Below are 20,460 nucleotides of genomic sequence, written 5' to 3' on the forward strand. Positions count from 1 at the left end.
TTGGCTCGACGACTAGCACGTGCCAATGTTCCTTGGTACGATCTTGTTCCCGTGTTTCCAAATCATTTTGTTGATTGTTTGCCATGCGTTGTGTATTTCTCTCACGAACCTCCTTGCCATTTTCTTGGCGGTAAGTAAGAGTCCGATTTGCAGCTTCTCGTCGTCGTTGCTCAACAGATTTTCTCGACAAGCGAGGCAATTTAAAAACTAAATATCAAAGAAGTTAAATTCGGCTATGCCGAAGTTTATATACCCTTGCAGTCCTTGACAATAATAATTTCACATGTTCAAAATTTGTTTTCTGCAACTCAATTCATTAATATACAAACAAAACAATTTTACTCTTCATACTATGTACAATTTGTTCTTCTTCTTCCCTCATTCCCTAAGCAAAGCAACGCACGCATACACATACAGTTTATGTAGCGTTGCGTCTGTGTGTGTATGCATGTGCTCTGTTGATTTGATGATGACGTAGTAGGTAGCAAGCAGAGCTGCCGGCAGCGATTGAACCGATTTATATAGACTGTAACTTGTGTTCTATTTATCCGATCAGGGTCAAATTTTGGGATCTGAGATTTTATATCAAATTCTATTATATTGGTAAATTTCATGGGGATACTCCAATTTTTGCAAAAATTTTTGTTCCAGAGTTATATGATATAGTAGTCCGATCCCAAAGATTTTCATACTTTATCTCACCCGGGTAAAAAAAAGCTCCCAAAAAAATTTCATCCCGATAGCTCTTAAGATGGCTGAGTAAAACGCGTACGCACCGACGGGACGGACAGACGGACATGGCTATATCGACTTAGCTTCTCATGCTGATCAAGAATATATATACTTTATGGGGTCGGAAACGTCTCCTTCTGTGCGTTACAAACATCTGACCAATTTTATAATACCCTCTGCAAGGGTATAAAAATTATGATATATTATAAAAAAGTTGGCCAAAAAGGTAATATAATATATTCTGAAAGGAAGATAATATGATTTCTGTGTGTAATAAAAGCTGAAAGTAAGATAATATGATTATTAGGTAGAAAGAGAAAAGTCTTAAAAAAGACTAATACAAACGCAAAAAATTAATTGGCGATCTTTTCCAAAACTTGGTCCTCTTCTGAAAGGAAGATAATATGATTTCTGTGTGTAATAAAAGCTGAAAGTAAGATAATATGATTATTAGGTAGAAAGAGAAAAGTCTTAAAAAGACTAATACAAACGCAAAAAATTAATTGGCGATCTTTTCCAAAACTTGGTCCTCAAAAAATAGCATTGACTTCACTAGCGAACGCGAAATTTATCGGAAGCGCACACACTTTTCAAAAACACAAATTAATATCAAAATTTAAAGTTTTAAATTCATATTTAAAATCAATTGGAAAACGCGCAATTATTTCTTATTCGTTTTTTAATGTGACCAAGCCGCAATACACTTGTTATACACTTGTTTGAAATACTGCAAAAACACTTAATAATAACAAATCAGATAGTATTTTTCGCAAGTAACACTTTACACAACACTTAATACAATACTAATATATCGAAAATCACCGAAGTTTAAATTTTTAAAATTAATTGCCAACGGAATATCTTGTTTATGGTCAATTTTCCAATAATTATACTAAATAATTTCTATTAAGTCTTGATAGAGCGACATTAATTCGATACCTTTTGTATTTGTTATCGAAATAATCGATAGGTAGAACAATCCACTAATTAAAGTCCAAAATGCAAAACATTCAAAAAAAAATAGCATAATACTTTTTTTTAAAAAACCCGGGGGGGAGGAAAGGGGGGGGGTTAAAAAAAAAAAAAAAAAAAAAAAAAAAAAAAAAAAAAAATAAAAAAAAAAAAATAAAAAAAAAAAAAAAAAAAAAATTTTAAATATAATAAAAAAAAAAAAAAAAAAAAAAAAAAAAAAAAAAAAAAAAAAAAAAAAAAAAAAAATAAAAACCAAAAAATATTATTAAAAAAAAAAAAATAAAATTTTAATTTAATTTTTATTTAAAAAAAAAAAAAAAAAAAAAAAAAAAAAAATAAAAAAAAAAAAAATAAAAAAAAAAAAAAAAAAAAAAAAAAAAAAAAAAAAAAAAAAAAAAAAATATATTTTTATTTTTTTTAAAATATTTTTTTTTTAAATTTTTTAAATATTTTTTTTTTTTTTTTTTTTTTTCTTTAGAATGTCTCAACAAATACCTGGCCTTAAAGGGCACATTTTTCAAATTTAATATCCATATACCGTCTTCAAATGATTGAGAGCCACAACTTAAAAAGCAACAACGACAAATTGAGCAGCAGGGCCTATCCGGAATTTCTTAATATTTTACTAGGTAGGAGACATGGGAGATTTATTTCAAAGGTCAATATCCTTTGGATATCCGAGACAATCGACAAATCGCAGCAGACTTCTTTGATGGCGAGACGACTCGGTACGTATTCGGATACATATTCCTACTCGGATTCGTATTTGCCTGGATCGTCTTTGAGATATATAAGCAGTGGGTAAGTGCAAAGAGAGAGAGAGAGATAGAGAGAGACAGAGAGGGATGACACAAATTTGTTATTTGTTGCAGACAGGGAAGCAAATCAACAAAAGGAGCTTCTGGTTCCAGATGAACCGTATGCCCGTAGTGGGAGTTGACCAGAACCAGGATGCCGTATCGGCCGGAAATCAACGCACTTCAGTCTCATTGAAGGAGAAGCACTTTTCAATGTACGTCCACAACGATGCTCCACAGTCGGAGGAGCAGCTGGACGACACCGAGTGGGAGACTCTGTCAGATCCCACAATCAAGCCGACCTATACTAAAATGAAAAAAAACTAGTCCACAAAAATATAGACAGACTAAAGAAGGTCCGGGGTATGGAAGAAGTCCAATAGTTGTCAATCTTTGATAATTAGTATGCCTAACCGGGTGGGAAAAGTAATGGTAAAATAAAGGTAAATACATTGAATATAGTTGATTAATATTATATATATATTATATATTATATTAATAAAACAAAACTAGATTGTTGGTGATTTGAAAACCAAAAAATTAAACATAACTTGGTCAATTGAAGTGTACATATTATTTTAATCAAGCACGAAATTCGGCAATTACATTTATTTTTAACTTTTGAATGTTCTTTTTTTTTCATATGGTTCTTTATTTCTACTAAATAATTTGTATGATAAAATAATTTGTATAAGAAAAAAAGTTGACTTGTTGTTGCGACTTCTGTTGGAACCAAATGAATAATGACATGTAAAGTATTTTACTTTCCATGAAAGTAGAGCTGGAAATAGCAGCGATGAAAAAAATCGATAGGTCGAATATGAATCGATTTACTAGATATTTCAGTGTTGGAAAGTGGAAAAATCGGCTAAAGCTAGATTTTAGTGTTGGCAAACGCTATTTTTAGTGGATTATGGTGTTGCCAGTTCGTTTTATTTGGCGCGTTGTTTGACTGCTCTGGCAGCCAAATATTTTACTCTGAATTATAAGATCGAGGACAATTCGGCTGCTCTGGCAGTCGAATATTGTATTCTAAACTGTATTTGTTCTATAAAATCAGAAATATTGTAAACTCAAGAATACTTTCATAAAGCCCGCGTATTCGAGTATCGAGTTAATTTGGCATCTGGCAACACTATCTAAAAATTTGACAGTTTTTTAAGCCGGAAACAGCTACTTTTAGCTATAATCCCGCTTATTTTTGGCCAACTTTACTCTGTTGGCAGCCTTCTAGTCTTTCCAAACACAATTAAAAAGTTGTCATAATTTGTTATAGTACCAGAAAGAAAATATACGTTTTTGTAACTTTTACTCGATGCCACTCTTTAACGCTTTTTGTTTGTGAGCCCATGCCATTAAGGCCGGCGCAAAGAGCGTCCCAAGCCTTCGCCACAAGGACTCTATCCCCTTTAACATATCCCTTGGCTATGTCCGTCATAAAATCTATGAAAAAGAAATTAGGCATGAATAAAAAACTTAAATATAATTACAAACATTTCCACAGCTGTTTTTCCATTGGTCTTTGGCGCGCTACAATTGAAACAGAGATGCCAACTTAGTTCGTTGTGCTTTTTTCCATTTCCAGCAGGTTGGCAGGTTAATTTATTCAATGGCGTTTTCGTAAAGTGATAAATTAAATATAAAAACAAACAATTTAAGCGCTTCAAAGTATGCAAAAAGGGTATAATAATTTTGGTCAGAAGTGTGCAACGCATAGAAGGAAGCATTTCCGGCCATATAAAGTATATATATTCTTGATCAGCACGACGAGACGAGTTCTAATAGCCATGTCCGTCCGTCCGTCTGGATCACTGCAAACTTCTCATAAACTTCTCGTAAGAGCTACAGATTTGAAATTTTGCACGTAGGCTTGTATATACTGCAGGGGTTGTATATCTCGGACTCAGCTGGATCGGACCACTATATCATACAGCTCCCATACAAACGCCAAAGCCACGAACAGTGACTTTTCTCAATAACTTCGTTATGTTCTGTGCTATTGTCGTATTATATTGTACTGAAAATTAATATTAGATATATTATTACGCCTACAAACGACTCTGCCAAATTTGATCAAGATCGGGTGACTATATCATATAACTCCCATAGGAACGATCGGTGGAAAACAGTGACTTTTATCAAGTTATTCCCTATGCTAAGATTGTAGGCCGTTCTTTCGCAAACTTTAGCCTTTTTAGAAAAAATGTTTTTCCACTTTGATAGCTATAGGTAAGCAAAAAATTACAAAAAAAAGTTGCAAGGGTATACAAAACTCCCTTTGGAAAAACGGTTTCTTCTATATTTTCAAAATATTTTGACATTTTGGTTGGTTGAAATTTTACATATTTTTGCCAATAACTTACCAAAACCGTTTCGAGATGGGTCGCAAGTGTAACTTTATTTTGCGAAATTTGTTTAACATTGTAAACATTGTAAAATGTGTTTCAGTGGCAACTATGTTTTCAATTTAAAAAGACACCTAGAAGTGAAGCACAAAAAGGAGTATAACAAATTGACCGAAACTCAACCAACTGAAGCGCCTGAAAAAAATAAAAAATTTTCTGTTGTTTTGGGACAAGATGAAGTTAAGAATTCCTGTATCGACCTTGTCACCACCGCGAAAGTACCGCTTGCTGTATTGGACTCGGAAGGTTTTAAGACTCTAACAGCTCAAATATTTCAAAGATTAGTCATGCCATCTGTTAATTCAAGGAATGTTATAATATTAGTTGAAATGAAGTATAGCCACGGTGCAACCGCGGAGTACTCGGTGTAAATATTCAGTACATTGATGAAGGCTTTATCTGCATTAAGACATTGGGATTGATCAAGTTAAAAGAATCGCACACATCCCTAAATATATGTGCTGAGATCCAGTCTATATTAACTGATTTTAGCATATCCAGAAAGCAAGTGCACACCATCACAACCGACAATGGTCTAAACATGGTAAAGGCAGTGGAATTACTCAACAATGATTCCGAAGTTGTAGAAGAATTTACTGAGGGCTTGGATGATGATGGACTCCTAAAAGATCTGAAAATCTATTCAATACGTTCGATCAAATGTGCAGCACATATGCTTCCACTGGCGGTGAATGATTTTTTCAACGCCACGAATCGGCTAGCTTCATTAACAAAGCACGGAAGATTGTGAAGCTTTTAAGGACACCAGCATACAGGTAAGATTGCTTTCAATTATAGTTACAATTAAATATTTGTGACGTTTTTCTTTATTTTGAATGTAGGTATTTAATAACGGAGGAGTCATTGACACAACCAATTTTAGAGGTCGCGACTCGGTATACTCATCCTATAGTATGTTGAGTCAGCTTAATAATTTTGAGGACCGACATACACAGCTACTATGAAGCTACAAAGCACCGAACTATTTATGGGTGACTTACAAATTGTGGTTGGAGCTCAAGGTTACTGTTGCAGCAGTAAACACGGCTGAAAGCAAAGCTTTGAGCGAGTAAAATATATAAAACGAATACTAATAATTCTATTTATATTTCAGACCATTGCAACAGAAGTGCCTTGCTCAAGTACCTAAATGGCATCCATCATTAACGCAAAGTTCAAAGTTTTGTTCAAAGTTTTACTAAATTGAGGTGGCTTCGGAAGATGAAACTGACGATGGTGAGCGATCGGATCTGCTAAAGAAGGGGTATGCGGAAATTGAAGCCTATTGCCCGGAGGCATTTCCTTGTCCTCAATATAACGGGTATTGGGAGGAAAGCGCTACGTATACCCAACTCTTTATCAGCTGGCCAAAGTGGTGCACTCGGTTCCCGCAACACAAATGAGTATCAGCCCTTAAAATGATGTTGACGAATCAACGATGTAAACTCGCCGATAAGTCACTGGAACAACGCCTTTTTGTTAAATAAAACAGAAAATAATAAAAAAAATATTTTATTACTGAAAATTTATTAAAAAAAAAATTTTATGGAGTGGTAGTCCTTGAACTTCTTTTTAAGGATGTGCAAAAATATTTTAAAAATAATTAACACAGAAATAAAAATCATTTTTAATCAATATATATTTTTTTTTTTGTCAAAAAAGGTTTTTATGGATAATTCTTATTAAATTACTCAAAATTAATTATCTCTTATGAAGAAAATTGAAAAAATTAAATTATTAAAAATCTTTTCAAAAATGCATAGATGGTATCGAATTAAGTCCTCTATAAGTATCTGATTTTTGTATTTAAAAAAAAAATAATAATTATTTACGGTCTCTGGTTTAAAGTGCCAAGTTTTTAATAACTTCTGATTAGTTTTTACTGTTTAGGCTGCCGTAGCGATTGCCTTCAGCCAAGCAACTGAATTGCTGCTGGCCACTTTATTGTATATATCTCCACTGAGATCTTCACAATTTTTTTTCCCTACTTACAGTCTAAATGGGCGACATAATACCCTCTAAAAAATTAATTACATATAATTTCTTAAAAACAAAGACATAGATAAAAATTTCAGCTTAGGTGGTATAATAGGTAAGTATATTTATTAGTGAAATAGAGATATTAATGGTAAGTATTAGGTTTAGTGGGTGTGTTGGTAAGTATTATATGTTTTTGATTTAGTTTTAGTAATAAGTATTATGTTTAGAATGATTTAGGTAATTTATTTGATTTTATAGCATGTTTAGGATATTTATGTGAGTGTGTTGGTGAGTATTATAAGTTTTTACTGTTTAGGCTGCCGTAGCGATTGCCTTCAGCCAAGCAACTGAATTGCTGCTGGCCACTTTATTGTATATATCTCCACTGAGATCTTCACAATTTTTTTTTCCCTACTTACAGTCTATATTTTATTAATGCTTTTTTTTTTTTTTTTATATTATATTTTGCCCATTTTTAGCGTTTAGTTCAATTTAAAGTATTTTTTTAGTGCGGTTTCCCTGATTTTTGCTAATTTCAGAGTGTTTTTAATTTCTCTTATTATTTTTTTTTGTTGCATGTTCAATAGTAGTTTGACCAGTGTGCAGTGTGTATTAAAAGTTTCAGTGTTTGCATGTTTAGCATAGTATGTAGGTAGGTTTGTTGATAGAACTAGTTTTAGAATAATCTTGGGCATTGTTTTAGTTGATTACATGTGAGAGATAGAGGTAGCTTGTGTAGTTTTAAGTTTTTTATGTTGAAGTCGAGTTATTTTTCATGTGAATATCATGAAGTTTGTATCAATGTGTTTCTTTTGTATGTATTAGTAATTATGGCTGTCGTTAACATATGTATTTTGTTTCCGTTATCGACTGTAGTTTAACATTTGTTGGTGCTGTTATCAGTTTATAGAGTTATGTTAAGTGTTGCATGTAATTAAATTTTTTCGAATTGTTAGTGTAGTTAGCTTGTTGCATGAATTAGATTAGTTTTAATAAAATTATTTAGAGTATTTGGTAAGAAAATTTTTCAAAGCCAATGTAAGTGTATGCGATAGGTAAGTATCGGCATCCATTTACATTGGCTGTTACTTAACATAGACTTAGCATTGGTATGGGCATGTTGTTCGATTTGCAGGGTTTGGTCACATTAGGTAAGTAAATGTAAACAATGCCCAATTTGCGAATTAATTATAATAATTTCTTGTATATGTTTTTTTTTTTTTTTTTTTTTAGGTACCGCATGTTTCCAGGCATCTTGCGACGAGGTTAAGGAGGACCCACAGGTAGGTTCACTGGTGGAGCGTTTGTGGCCAGCATTTGTTGTCGCATTTATGACATGGTCTTAGGGCTGACGGCCAGGTTATGAGGCCGCCAGGCATCAATGGCAGGTAAGTATTGAATCTGGAAGGAGAGAAAAAGAGATTTTCCGGGGTAGGATTCCCAGATTCATCCTTCTTTTCTTGTTCTACAGGTGCCGGCGCATTTGGAATGGAGAGTGTGTTGAGGACATCCCCAGAGCGATCCCAACAGGTCATCCATGCGTATTGGGGCCAGGTGGGACGTCTCATTGTTATAGTTGGCTGCCATGTGGCAGTTTGTGTTGTTGTGGTGTAGTGCGTGTTGTTTTGGTTGTGTGTTGTGTATGTTTTATCTGTGTTTAGTTGATTTGTTTTGCGTAGTTTTAGATTTGCATGTTTATTAAGTTGAATAGCTTGTTGTTTTGATTTTTGTTGCAATTTTAACTAATTCGTATTTTAATTTCTTTTTATTTATAGGTTTTGTGCATCAGGATTGGAGATGTCGGATCCAAAGGCGCCGACCAGAAAGAGTACGCTGATTAGTTTTAATTTTTATTTATAATATGGAGTGATTTTTATTTTGTTTTAGGTGTGTTGTGAATTTGTTGTAATTTTAATAGTTAAAGTAGGTATTTTAGGAACTTTTGTGTTGTGTTAGATAGTTGATCTATGTAATGTATTAGTTCTAGTTTTAGATTTGTATTATTTGTTGCAATTATTTGCTTTTTTTTTTAGTATTGTATTGCATTTGTTAATATAGTGTTCTTGTATTCATACATATGTGTTGCTTTGGCATGTTTAAGTATGTGTTGTTTTTGTTAAAAGGTTTTGTCAAATGATTTGTATGTATTGTTGTTTTAGATAGTGTATTAATGTGTTAATTTAGTTTTGCTGTTCTTATTGGATAGATATTTGTTTTTGCATGATTTTTATTTAGTATTGTATTGTGTTATTTTGTAGTTTTTTTTTTTTTTTTTTTTTTTGTTGCCATGTTAGCTAATTTATTGTTATAGAGTTTTAAGTGTTTTTCTGTAGTTTTATTTTATGCAATGTGTTTATAAATTTGGGTTAGATTAGACAGTTAAGATGTATGTTGTTTTAGTTTTTAGTTGTTATTGTTGTGTTTTAGATAAGTAAATTTTAATGCATTTTGTATATTTTTGTTTCGTTTGTTTTGTTATAGATTTTTGTAGTATTAGGTAATTATTAAATGAATTATTTTAGTTTTAATTATGTTGTTGAATTAGTTTCTTAGTTAAATTGTTTTGAATTGTAGTGTTATTTGCATGTTATTTTTATTGAGTTTTGTTGTGTTTTAAGATGGGTTGTTATAGTTTTAGATTTAGGTAGTTTATATATTCTTTTATTTTGTATTAATTGTTTCATTTTTTTTTGTATTGTTTTTAATATTGTTTATTTTATATTTTTAGGTGCGAATTTGATGAGAAATTCGACAGCGTCAGTCCTGGATTGCTCCTTTCAGGATCCCGCATTAATGTCATCAGCTGGCCAATGGCCAAGTTTAACTGTTGCATCATGCTCAAGAGGCCTTGATATATGGGCTGCATTTGGCCAGGAATTTCTGCTTCTTGTGGCAGTCGTTGCTTCAGGGGAGTGTTTTGTGTTTGTGTTATGTATCGTTGCTTGTTGTTGTTGTAGTAGCTTTTACTTTTGTAACGTGTTGTATTATCATTTTGTTTGTTATTATTAGTATTAGGTTTAATGTTTATTAACGTTTTGTTTGTATTTTCCAGTTTTGTGTTCATAGCAGAGTTCGAGCAGGAGACGGTCGTGGAGTTTTGGCTTATTTCGCCAAAGTATTGCGTCGAGGGCACCCGGGGGAAATGCCAGTCAGCCTCTCTTTTAAAAGGTAAGTTGTTATTCCTTTTTTTTTGTAATTTAGCCAGCTCCTGCTGGTAGACTTTGCATCCTTTGAAGCTTGAAATATGTTTTTCATTGCAGTTGACGCATACTGGATTGGTGTTTCTCTTGTGTTGGCAATCTTTGGTGTCGTGAGTGCCGGCACATTTCATACAGGCGACCTGACCATGGCAGTAGTTCCTTGTATGTCCGAACGCCTGGCATTTGTGGCACTGTGCCGGGGTCAGGCGCCTGTTGAACTTTTCAATTTTTACCTGATAAGGGCCCAAAAATTGCAGGGTAAGTAGGTTCCTTGCAGCATCATCAGTAGAGGGCTCCAGCTCCACTTCGAATGAGTTGTAGGGGATCATTGTGCGGTTTTGCCTTAGCACTTTGGCGAATCTTGTTTGATGGCCGATCCTCGCAAGCTCGGCAGTGATCCAGTCAACTGGTGTCGAGTGGTGGAGTCCTTTGATGGCGATGCGAAGTCCTTTTTGTTCCTGTGGTTGGAATGTGTAAAACTGATATTTTTTTTTTCCAGGTCTGATATTGCAGCTACATAGTCATCGTTGGTGTATAAGGTAAGTTTAATTTGGTTTTCCTTTTCGGTTTTAATTGTGTATTTGTTTTTTAGTTTCAGGTTTTGCAGGTGAGTAATCAGCAGGCTGATGTCAGAGATGCAGAGGATACAGATGTCCGGAACCTTCCCACTTTGTTGGCTACCGTGAGCAGTGGAGGAGTGGCCGTCGTTTGTGGGGAGCTGGGTTTCCATCTCATCCTGACTGCAGTTCATCATTGATGCGTTAGATTTTAAGTTTGTTTTTAGCTCTGTGTTGATTTTGTTAATTTTAGTTTTAGTATTAGCATTATTGAAATTAAAGAGTTTTACGTTTGGTTTGTAATTTTTATCTGCTTGTTTTTTTTAGTTCTTCAGCAATTGTTTTTGTAGGTTTTTTGGCAGTTGTAGAGATGTGTGAGATTGTAGTTTTTTGAGATAATTTTCTTTTGTTTAGTTGCTGCTGTATTGTCTTAGTTTGTTGTTTTTGTAGTGGTGGTTCAGTATGGTTTTTTTTTTTTTGTTGTAGCTGTGTGTGTCTCGATAGAGTTAAGGTATTATTTTATTTTATTATCTGTTGTTATTTGGCTTGCGTTAGAATTAGTAGGAGGGTTTGGGCTATCGTCATCAGTGACCATAGGGGATAAGGAGCTGATGTGTGTTTCGTTTTTGGGGGTTGATTTTATAGAAATAATTGTTCCATCAGACGCCTCTGGTGACTCGTAGCCCATTGGCCGTTCCTTTTTCATATATAGCCCTTTATTTATTAGGCAACTTGGTGGCTGTTGTTGTTATTGGGTCGCTTTGGTATCATTGGCGTCATCATCATCCATTATTCCCGCGCTTGTATCGCTAGGTGTGCGGGAGCGGCGGGGGGGGCGATGTGGAATAGGCGAGAACATTTTTTCCAAAAATTTCAGCTTAGGTGGTATAATAGGTAAGTATATTTATTAGTGAAATAGAGATATTAATGGTAAGTATTAGGTTTAGTGGGTGTGTTGGTAAGTATTATATGTTTTTGATTTAGTTTTAGTAATAAGTATTATGTTTAGAATGATTTAGGTAATTTATTTGATTTTATAGCATGTTTAGGATATTTATGTGAGTGTGTTGGTGAGTATTATAAGTTTTTGATTTAGTTTTAGTGATATGTATTATGTTTAGATTGATTTAGTGTTTAGTCTGTTTTATGGTTTGTTTTTAGTTTATTTTATGTGTTAGTTTTATTATTATACCCTTGCAAAAAGGGTATATTAATTTTGGTCAGAAGTGTGCAACGCATAGAACGAAGCATCTCCGACCATACAAAGTATATATATTCTTGATCAGCACGACGAGACGAGTTCAACTAGCCATGTCCGTCCGTCCGTCCGTCCGTCCGTCTGGATCAACGCAAACTCCTCCTAGACCGTAAGAGCTACAGGGCTGAAATTTTGCACGTAGGCTTGTATATACTGCAGGCGTTGTATATCTCGGATTCAGCCGGATCGGACCACTATATCATATAGCTCCCATACAAACCCCAAAGTCACGAACAGTGACTTTTCTCAATAACTTCGTTATTTTCTATGTTATTATCGTGAAACTTAATATTAGAGAGTTTATTACGCTTATAAACGACTGTGCCAAATTTGATCAAGATCGGATGACTATATCATATAGCTCCCATAGGAACGATCGGTCGAAAACAGTGACTTTTGTAAATAACTTCGTTACTTTTACCGCGATTGCTTTCAAATTAAACATTTGTTAGTTTAGTATATCTGTTAATGGCTGTGCCAAGTTTAATCAAGATCGGGTGACTATATCATATAGCTCCCATAGGAACGATCGGGCGAAAACAGTGACTTTTGTAAATAACTTCGTTACTTTTACCGTGATTGTTTTCAAATTAAACATTTCTTAATTTAATATATCTGTTAATGACTGTGTCGAATTTGATAAAGATCGGGTGACTATATCATATAGTTCCCATAGGAACGATCGGTGGAAAACAGTGACTTTGATCAATATCTTCGTTATTTCCTATGATTGTAGGCCATTCTTTCGCAAATATAAGCCTTTTTAGATAAAACGTTCTTCCACATTGATGGCTAATAGGTAAGGAAAGAGTTACCAAAAAAGTTGCAAGGGTATACAAACTTTGACGCGGTCGAAGTTAGCCCCGGCCCTCTGGTTTTTGTATATATTTTATTAATGTTTTTTTTTTTTTTTTTTATATTATATTTTGCCCATTTTTAGCGTTTAGTTCAATTTAAAGTATTTTTTTAGTGCGTTTTCCCTGATTTTTGCTAATTTCAGAGTGTTTTTAATTTCTCTTATTATTTTTTTTGTTGCATGTTCAATAGTAGTTTGACCAGTGTGCAGTGTGTATTAAAAGTTTCAGTGTTTGCATGTTTAGCATAGTATGTAGGTAGGTTTGTTGATAGAACTAGTTTTAGAATAATCTTGGGCATTGTTTTAGTTGATTACATGTGAGAGATAGAGGTAGCTTGTGTAGTTTTAAGTTTTTTATGTTGAAGTCGAGTTATTTTTCATGTGAATATCATGAAGTTTGTATCAATGTGTTTCTTTTGTATGTATTAGTAATTATGGCTGTCGTTAACATATGTATTTTGTTTCCGTTATCGACTGTAGTTTAACATTTGTTGGTGCTGTTATCAGTTTATAGAGTTATGTTAAGTGTTGCATGTAATTAAATTTTTTCGAATTGTTAGTGTAGTTAGCTTGTTGCATGAATTAGATTAGTTTTAATAAAATTATTTAGAGTATTTGGTAAGAAAATTTTTCAAAGCCAATGTAAGTGTATGCGATAGGTAAGTATCGGCATCCATTTACATTGGCTGTTACTTAACATAGACTTAGCATTGGTATGGGCATGTTGTTCGATTTGCAGGGTTTGGTCACATTAGGTAAGTAAATGTAAACAATGCCCAATTTGCGAATTAATTATAATAATTTCTTGTATATGTTTGTTTTTTTTTTTTTTTAGGTACCGCATGTTTCCAGGCATCTTGCGACGAGGTTAAGGAGGACCCACAGGTAGGTTCACTGGTGGAGCGTTTGTGGCCAGCATTTGTTGTCGCATTTATGACATGGTCTTAGGGCTGACGGCCAGGTTATGAGGCCGCCAGGCATCAATGGCAGGTAAGTATTGAATCTGGAAGGAGAGAAAAAGAGATTTTCCGGGGTAGGATTCCCAGATTCATCCTTCTTTTCTTGTTCTACAGGTGCCGGCGCATTTGGAATGGAGGCCCAGTGTGTTGAGGACATCCCCAGAGCGATCCCAACAGGTCATCCATGCGTATTGGGGCCAGGTGGGACGTCTCATTGTTATAGTTGGCTGCCATGTGGCAGTTTGTGTTGTTGTGGTGTAGTGCGTGTTGTTTTGGTTGTGTGTTGTGTATGTTTTATCTGTGTTTAGTTGATTTGTTTTGCGTAGTTTTAGATTTGCATGTTTATTTAGTTGAATAGCTTGTTGTTTTGATTTTTGTTGCAACTTTAACTAATTCGTATTTTAATTTCTTTTTATTTATAGGTTTTGTGCATCAGGATTGGAGATGTCGGATCCAAAGGCGCCGACCAGAAAGAGTCCGCTGATTAGTTTTAATTTTTATTTATAATATGGAGTGATTTTTATTTTGTTTTAGGTGTGTTGTGTTAATTTTAATAGTTAAAGTAGGTATTTTAGGAACTTTTGTGTTGTGTTAGATAGTTGATCTATGTAATGTATTAGTTCTAGTTTTAGATTTGTATTATTTGTTGCAATTATTTGCTTTTTTTTTTAGTATTGTATTGCATTTGTTAATATAGTGTTCTTGTATTCATATGTGTTGCTTTGGCATGTTTAAGTATGTGTTGTTTTTGTTAAAAGGTTTTGTCAAATGATTTGTATGTATTGTTGTTTTAGATAGTGTATTAATGTGTTAATTTAGTTTTGCTGTTCTTATTGGATAGATATTCGTTTTTGCATGATTTTTATTTAGTATTGTATTGTGTTATTTTGTAGTTTTTTTTTTTTTTTTTGTTGCCATGTTAGCTAATTTATTGTTATAGAGTTTTAAGTGTTTTTCTGTAGTTTTATTTTATGCAATGTGTTTATAAATTTGGGTTAGATTAGACAGTTAAGATGTATGTTGTTTTAGTTTTTAATTGTTATTGTTGTGTTTTAGATAAGTAAATTTTAATGCATTTTGTATATTTTTGTTTCGTTTGTTTTGACGTTTATAGATTTTTGTAGTATTAGGTAATTATTAAATGAATTATTTTAGTTTTAATTATGTTGTTGAATTAGTTTCTTAGTTAAATTGTTTTGAATTGTAGTGTTATTTGCATGTTATTTTTATTGAGTTTTGTTGTGTTTTAAGATGGGTTGTTATAGTTTTAGATTTAGGTAGTTTATATATTCTTTTATTTTGTATTAATTGTTTCATTTTTTTTTTTTTGTATTGTTTTTAATATTTTATATTTTTAGGTGCGAATTTGATGAGAAATTCGACAGCGTCAGTCCTGGATTGCTCCTGTCAGGATCCCGCATTAATGTCATCAGCTGGCCAATGGCCAAGTTTAACTGTTGCATCATGCTCAAGAGGCCTTGATATATGGGCTGCATTTGGCCAGGAATTTCTGCTTCTTGTGGCAGTCGTTGCTTCAGGGGAGTGTTTTGTGTTTGTGTTATGTATCGTTGCTTGTTGTTGTTGTAGTAGCTTTTACTTTTTTCTGTTTAGGCTGCCGTAGCGACTGCCTTCAGCCAAGCAACTGAACTGCTGCTGGCCACTTTATTGTATATATCTCCACTGAGATCTTCAAAATTTTTTTTTTCCCTACTTACAGTCTAAATGGGCGACATAATACCCTCTAAAAAATTGATTACATATAATTTCTTAAAAGCAAAGACATAGATAAAAATTTCAGCTTAGGTGGTATAGTAGGTAAGTATAGATATAGTGTTTAGTATGTTTGCGATTTAGGAATATAAATTGAGGTAAGTATTATGATTTCTTTTTATGTTTGTTAGTTTAGAGCTTGGATTGGTAGTAAGTGTTAATTTTAATATTTCTTTATATAATTTCTTTTATTTTTATGATTTAGGTTCATGATTTTTAGGTATGTTTATATATGTTTTGATTTGATTTGGTAAGTATAGTGTTATAGATGGTTATAATTGGGTAAGTATTAGTATTTTGTGTTGACAGATTATATATTATGTTTTATTGATTTTTGGTATGTTTATGATTTTTTTTTAATTAGAGAGTTTATTACGCTTATAAACGACTGTGCCAAATTTGATCAAGATCGGATGACTATATCATATAGCTCCCATAGGAACGATCGGTCGAAAACAGTGACTTTTGTAAATAACTTCGTTACTTTTACCGCGATTGCTTTCAAATTAAACATTTGTTAGTTTAGTATATCTGTTAATGGCTGTGCCAAGTTTAATCAAGATCGGGTGACTATATCATATAGCTCCCATAGGAACGATCGGGCGAAAACAGTGACTTTTGTAAATAACTTCGTTACTTTTACCGTGATTGTTTTCAAATTAAACATTTCTTAATTTAATATATCTGTTAATGACTGTGTCGAATTTGATAAAGATCGGGTGACTATATCATATAGTTCCCATAGGAACGATCGGTGGAAAACAGTGACTTTGATCAATATCTTCGTTATTTCCTATGATTGTAGGCCATTCTTTCGCAAATATAAGCCTTTTTAGATAAAAAGTTCTTCCACATTGATGGCTAATAGGTAAGGAAAGAGTTACCAAAAAAGTTGCAAGGGTATACAAACTTTGACGCGGTCGAAGTTAGCCCCGGCCCTCTGGTTTTTGTATATATTTTATTAATGCTTTTTTTTTTTTTTTTTTATATTATATTTTGCCCATTTTTAGCGTTTAGTTCAATTTAAAGTATTTTTTTAGTGCGTTTTCCCTGATTTTTGCTAATTTCAGAGTGTTTTTAATTTCTCTTATTATTTTTTTTGTTGCATGTTCAATAGTAGTTTGACCAGTGTGCAGTGTGTATTAAAAGTTTCAGTGTTTGCATGTTTAGCATAGTATGTAGGTAGGTTTGTTGATAGAACTAGTTTTAGAATAATCTTGGGCATTGTTTTAGTTGATTACATGTGAGAGATAGAGGTAGCTTGTGTAGTTTTAAGTTTTTTATGTTGAAGTCGAGTTATTTTTCATGTGAATATCATGAAGTTTGTATCAATGTGTTTCTTTTGTATGTATTAGTAATTATGGCTGTCGTTAACATATGTATTTTGTTTCCGTTATCGACTGTAGTTTAACATTTGTTGGTGCTGTTATCAGTTTATAGAGTTATGTTAAGTGTTGCATGTAATTAAATTTTTTTGAATTGTTAGTGTAGTTAGCTTGTTGCATGAATTAGATTAGTTTTAATAAAATTATTTAGAGTATTTGGTAAGAAAATTTTTAAAGCCAATGTAAGTGTATGCGATAGGTAAGTATCGGCATCCATTTACATTGGCTGTTACTTAACATAGACTTAGCATTGGTATGGGCATGTTGTTCGATTTGCAGGGTTTGGTCACATTAGGTAAGTAAATGTAAACAATGCCCAATTTGCACAATTAATTATAATAATTTCTTGTATATGTTTGTTTTGGTTTTTTTTTAGGTACCGCATGTTTCCAGGCATCTTGCGACGAAGTTAAGGAGGACCCACAGGTAGGTTCACTGGTGGAGCGTTTGTGGCCAGCATTTGTTGTCGCATTTATGACATGGTCTTAGGGCTGACGGCCAGGTTATGAGGCCGCCAGGCATCAATGGCAGGTAAGTATTGAATCTGGAAGGAGAGAAAAAGAGATTTTCCGGGGTAGGATTCCCAGATTCATCCTTCTTTTCTTGTTCTACAGGTGCCGGCGCATTTGGAATGGAGGCCCAGTGTGTTGAGGACATCCCCAGAGCGATCCCAACAGGTCATCCATGCGTATTGGGGCCAGGTGGGACGTCTCATTGTTATAGTTGGCTGCCATGTGGCAGTTTGTGTTGTTGTGGTGTAGTGCGTGTTGTTTTGGTTGTGTGTTGTGTATGTTTTATCTGTGTTTAGTTGATTTGTTTTGCGTAGTTTTAGATTTGCATGTTTATTAAGTTGAATAGCTTGTTGTTTTGATTTTTGTTGCAATTTTAACTAATTCGTATTTTAATTTCTTTTTATTTATAGGTTTTGTGCATCAGGATTGGAGATGTCGGATCCAAAGGCGCCGACCAGAAAGAGTACGCTGATTAGTTTTAATTTTTATTTATAATATGGAGTGATTTTTATTTTGTTTTAGGTGTGTTGTGAATTTTAATAGTTAAAGTAGGTATTTTAGGAACTTTTGTGTTGTGTTAGATAGTTGATCTATGTAATGTATTAGTTCTAGTTTTAGATTTGTATTATTTGTTGCAATTATTTGCTTTTTTTTTAGTATTGTATTGCATTTGTTAATATAGTGTTCTTGTATTCATATGTGTTGCTTTGGCATGTTTAAGTATGTGTTGTTTTTGTTAAAAGGTTTTGTCAAATGATTTGTATGTATTGTTGTTTTAGATAGTGTATTAATGTGTTAATTTAGTTTTGCTGTTCTTATTGGATAGATATTCGTTTTTGCATGATTTTTATTTAGTATTGTATTGTGTTATTTTGTAGTTTTTTTTTTTTTTTTTGTTGCCATGTTAGCTAATTTATTGTTATAGAGTTTTAAGTGTTTTTCTGTAGTTTTATTTTATGCAATGTGTTTATAAATTTGGGTTAGATTAGACAGTTAAGATGTATGTTGTTTTAGTTTTTAATTGTTATTGTTGTGTTTTAGATAAGTAAATTTTAATGCATTTTGTATATTTTTGTTTCGTTTGTTTTGACGTTTATAGATTTTTGTAGTATTAGGTAATTATTAAATGAATTATTTTAGTTTTAATTATGTTGTTGAATTAGTTTCTTAGTTAAATTGTTTTGAATTGTAGTGTTATTTGCATGTTATTTTTATTGAGTTTTGTTGTGTTTTAAGATGGGTTGTTATAGTTTTAGATTTAGGTAGTTTATATATTCTTTTATTTTGTATTAATTGTTTCATTTTTTTTTTTTTTTGTATTGTTTTTAATATTTTATATTTTTAGGTGCGAATTTGATGAGAAATTCGACAGCGTCAGTCCTGGATTGCTCCTGTCAGGATCCCGCATTAATGTCATCAGCTGGCCAATGGCCAAGTTTAACTGTTGCATCATGCTCAAGAGGCCTTGATATATGGGCTGCATTTGGCCAGGAATTTCTGCTTCTTGTGGCAGTCGTTGCTTCAGGGGAGTGTTTTGTGTTTGTGTTATGTATCGTTGCTTGTTGTTGTTGTAGTAGCTTTTACTTTTCTCTGTTTAGGCTGCCGTAGCGACTGCCTTCAGCCAAGCAACTGAACTGCTGCTGGCCACTTTATTGTATATATCTCCACTGAGATCTTCAAAATTTTTTTTTTTTTCCCTACTTACAGTCTAAATGGGCGACATAATACCCTCTAAAAAATTGATTACATATAATTTCTTAAAAGCAAAGACATAGATAAAAATTTCAGCTTAGGTGGTATAGTAGGTAAGTATAGATATAGTGTTTAGTATGTTTGCGATTTAGGAATATAAATTGAGGTAAGTATTATGATTTCTTTTTATGTTTGTTAGTTTAGAGCTTGGATTGGTAGTAAGTGTTAATTTTAATATTTCTTTATATAATTTCTTTTATTTTTATGATTTAGGTTCATGATTTTTAGGTATGTTTATATATGTTTTGATTTGATTTGGTAAGTATAGTGTTATAGATGGTTATAATTGGGTAAGTATTAGTATTTTGTGTTGACAGATTATATATTATGTTTTATGATTTTTGGTATGTTTATGATTTTTTTTAATTAGAGAGTTTATTACGCTTATAAACGACTGTGCCAAATTTGATCAAGATCGGATGACTATATCATATAGCTCCCATAGGAACGATCGGTCGAAAACAGTGACTTTTGTAAATAACTTCGTTACTTTTACCGCGATTGCTTTCAAATTAAACATTTGTTAGTTTAGTATATCTGTTAATGGCTGTGCCAAGTTTAATCAAGATCGGGTGACTATATCATATAGCTCCCATAGGAACGATCGGGCGAAAACAGTGACTTTTGTAAATAACTTCGTTACTTTTACCGTGATTGTTTTCAAATTAAACATTTCTTAATTTAATATATCTGTTAATGACTGTGTCGAATTTGATAAAGATCGGGTGACTATATCATATAGTTCCCATAGGAACGATCGGTGGAAAACAGTGACTTTGATCAATATCTTCGTTATTTCCTATGATTGTAGGCCATTCTTTCGCAAATATAAGCCTTTTTAGATAAAACGTTCTTCCACATTGATGGCTAATAGGTAAGGAAAGAGTTACCAAAAAAGTTGCAAGGGTATACAAACTTTGACGCGGTCGAAGTTAGCCCCGGCCCTCTGGTTTTTGTATATATTTTATTAATGCTTTTTTTTTTTTTTTTTTATATTATATTTTGCCCATTTTTAGCGTTTAGTTCAATTTAAAGTATTTTTTTAGTGCGTTTTCCCTGATTTTTGCTAATTTCAGAGTGTTTTTAATTTCTCTTATTATTTTTTTTGTTGCATGTTCAATAGTAGTTTGACCAGTGTGCAGTGTGTATTAAAAGTTTCAGTGTTTGCATGTTTAGCATAGTATGTAGGTAGGTTTGTTGATAGAACTAGTTTTAGAATAATCTTGGGCATTGTTTTAGTTGATTACATGTGAGAGATAGAGGTAGCTTGTGTAGTTTTAAGTTTTTTATGTTGAAGTCGAGTTATTTTTCATGTGAATATCATG

General features: G+C 32.9%; 3 long non-coding RNA genes across 4 annotated transcripts; all 3 read left to right on the forward strand.

Moving 5' to 3' along the window:
- Positions 1–8,430: 8,430 nt before the first annotated feature.
- LOC137586048 (uncharacterized) lies at positions 8,431–10,946 on the forward strand. Its single transcript, XR_011033672.1, has 6 exons — positions 8,431–8,440; positions 8,662–8,714; positions 9,615–10,054; positions 10,147–10,344; positions 10,586–10,625; positions 10,679–10,946. It is a non-coding gene; the product is annotated as an uncharacterized lncRNA (long non-coding RNA).
- Positions 10,947–13,476: 2,530 nt separating this feature from the next.
- Positions 13,477–15,193, forward strand: LOC137586049 (uncharacterized). 2 transcript variants are annotated; one of them, XR_011033674.1, is made up of 5 exons: positions 13,477–13,512; positions 13,593–13,747; positions 13,831–13,917; positions 14,139–14,191; positions 15,075–15,193. It is a non-coding gene; the product is annotated as an uncharacterized lncRNA (long non-coding RNA). The 2 variants fall into 2 exon arrangements; XR_011033673.1 differs by lacking the exon at positions 15,075–15,193 and having other exon boundaries at positions 14,139–14,230.
- Positions 15,194–17,287: 2,094 nt separating this feature from the next.
- On the forward strand, positions 17,288–18,847 carry LOC137586052 (uncharacterized). The gene is made up of 4 exons (XR_011033677.1): positions 17,288–17,402; positions 17,486–17,572; positions 17,794–17,846; positions 18,729–18,847. It is a non-coding gene; the product is annotated as an uncharacterized lncRNA (long non-coding RNA).
- The last annotated feature ends 1,613 nt before the right edge of the window (positions 18,848–20,460 follow it).

The sequence above is a fragment of the Drosophila tropicalis genome, unplaced genomic scaffold (assembly GCF_018151085.1).
Source record: "Drosophila tropicalis isolate 14030-0801.00 unplaced genomic scaffold, ASM1815108v1 contig_879, whole genome shotgun sequence".
In the NCBI taxonomy this organism is placed as follows: Eukaryota; Metazoa; Arthropoda; class Insecta; order Diptera; family Drosophilidae; genus Drosophila; species Drosophila tropicalis.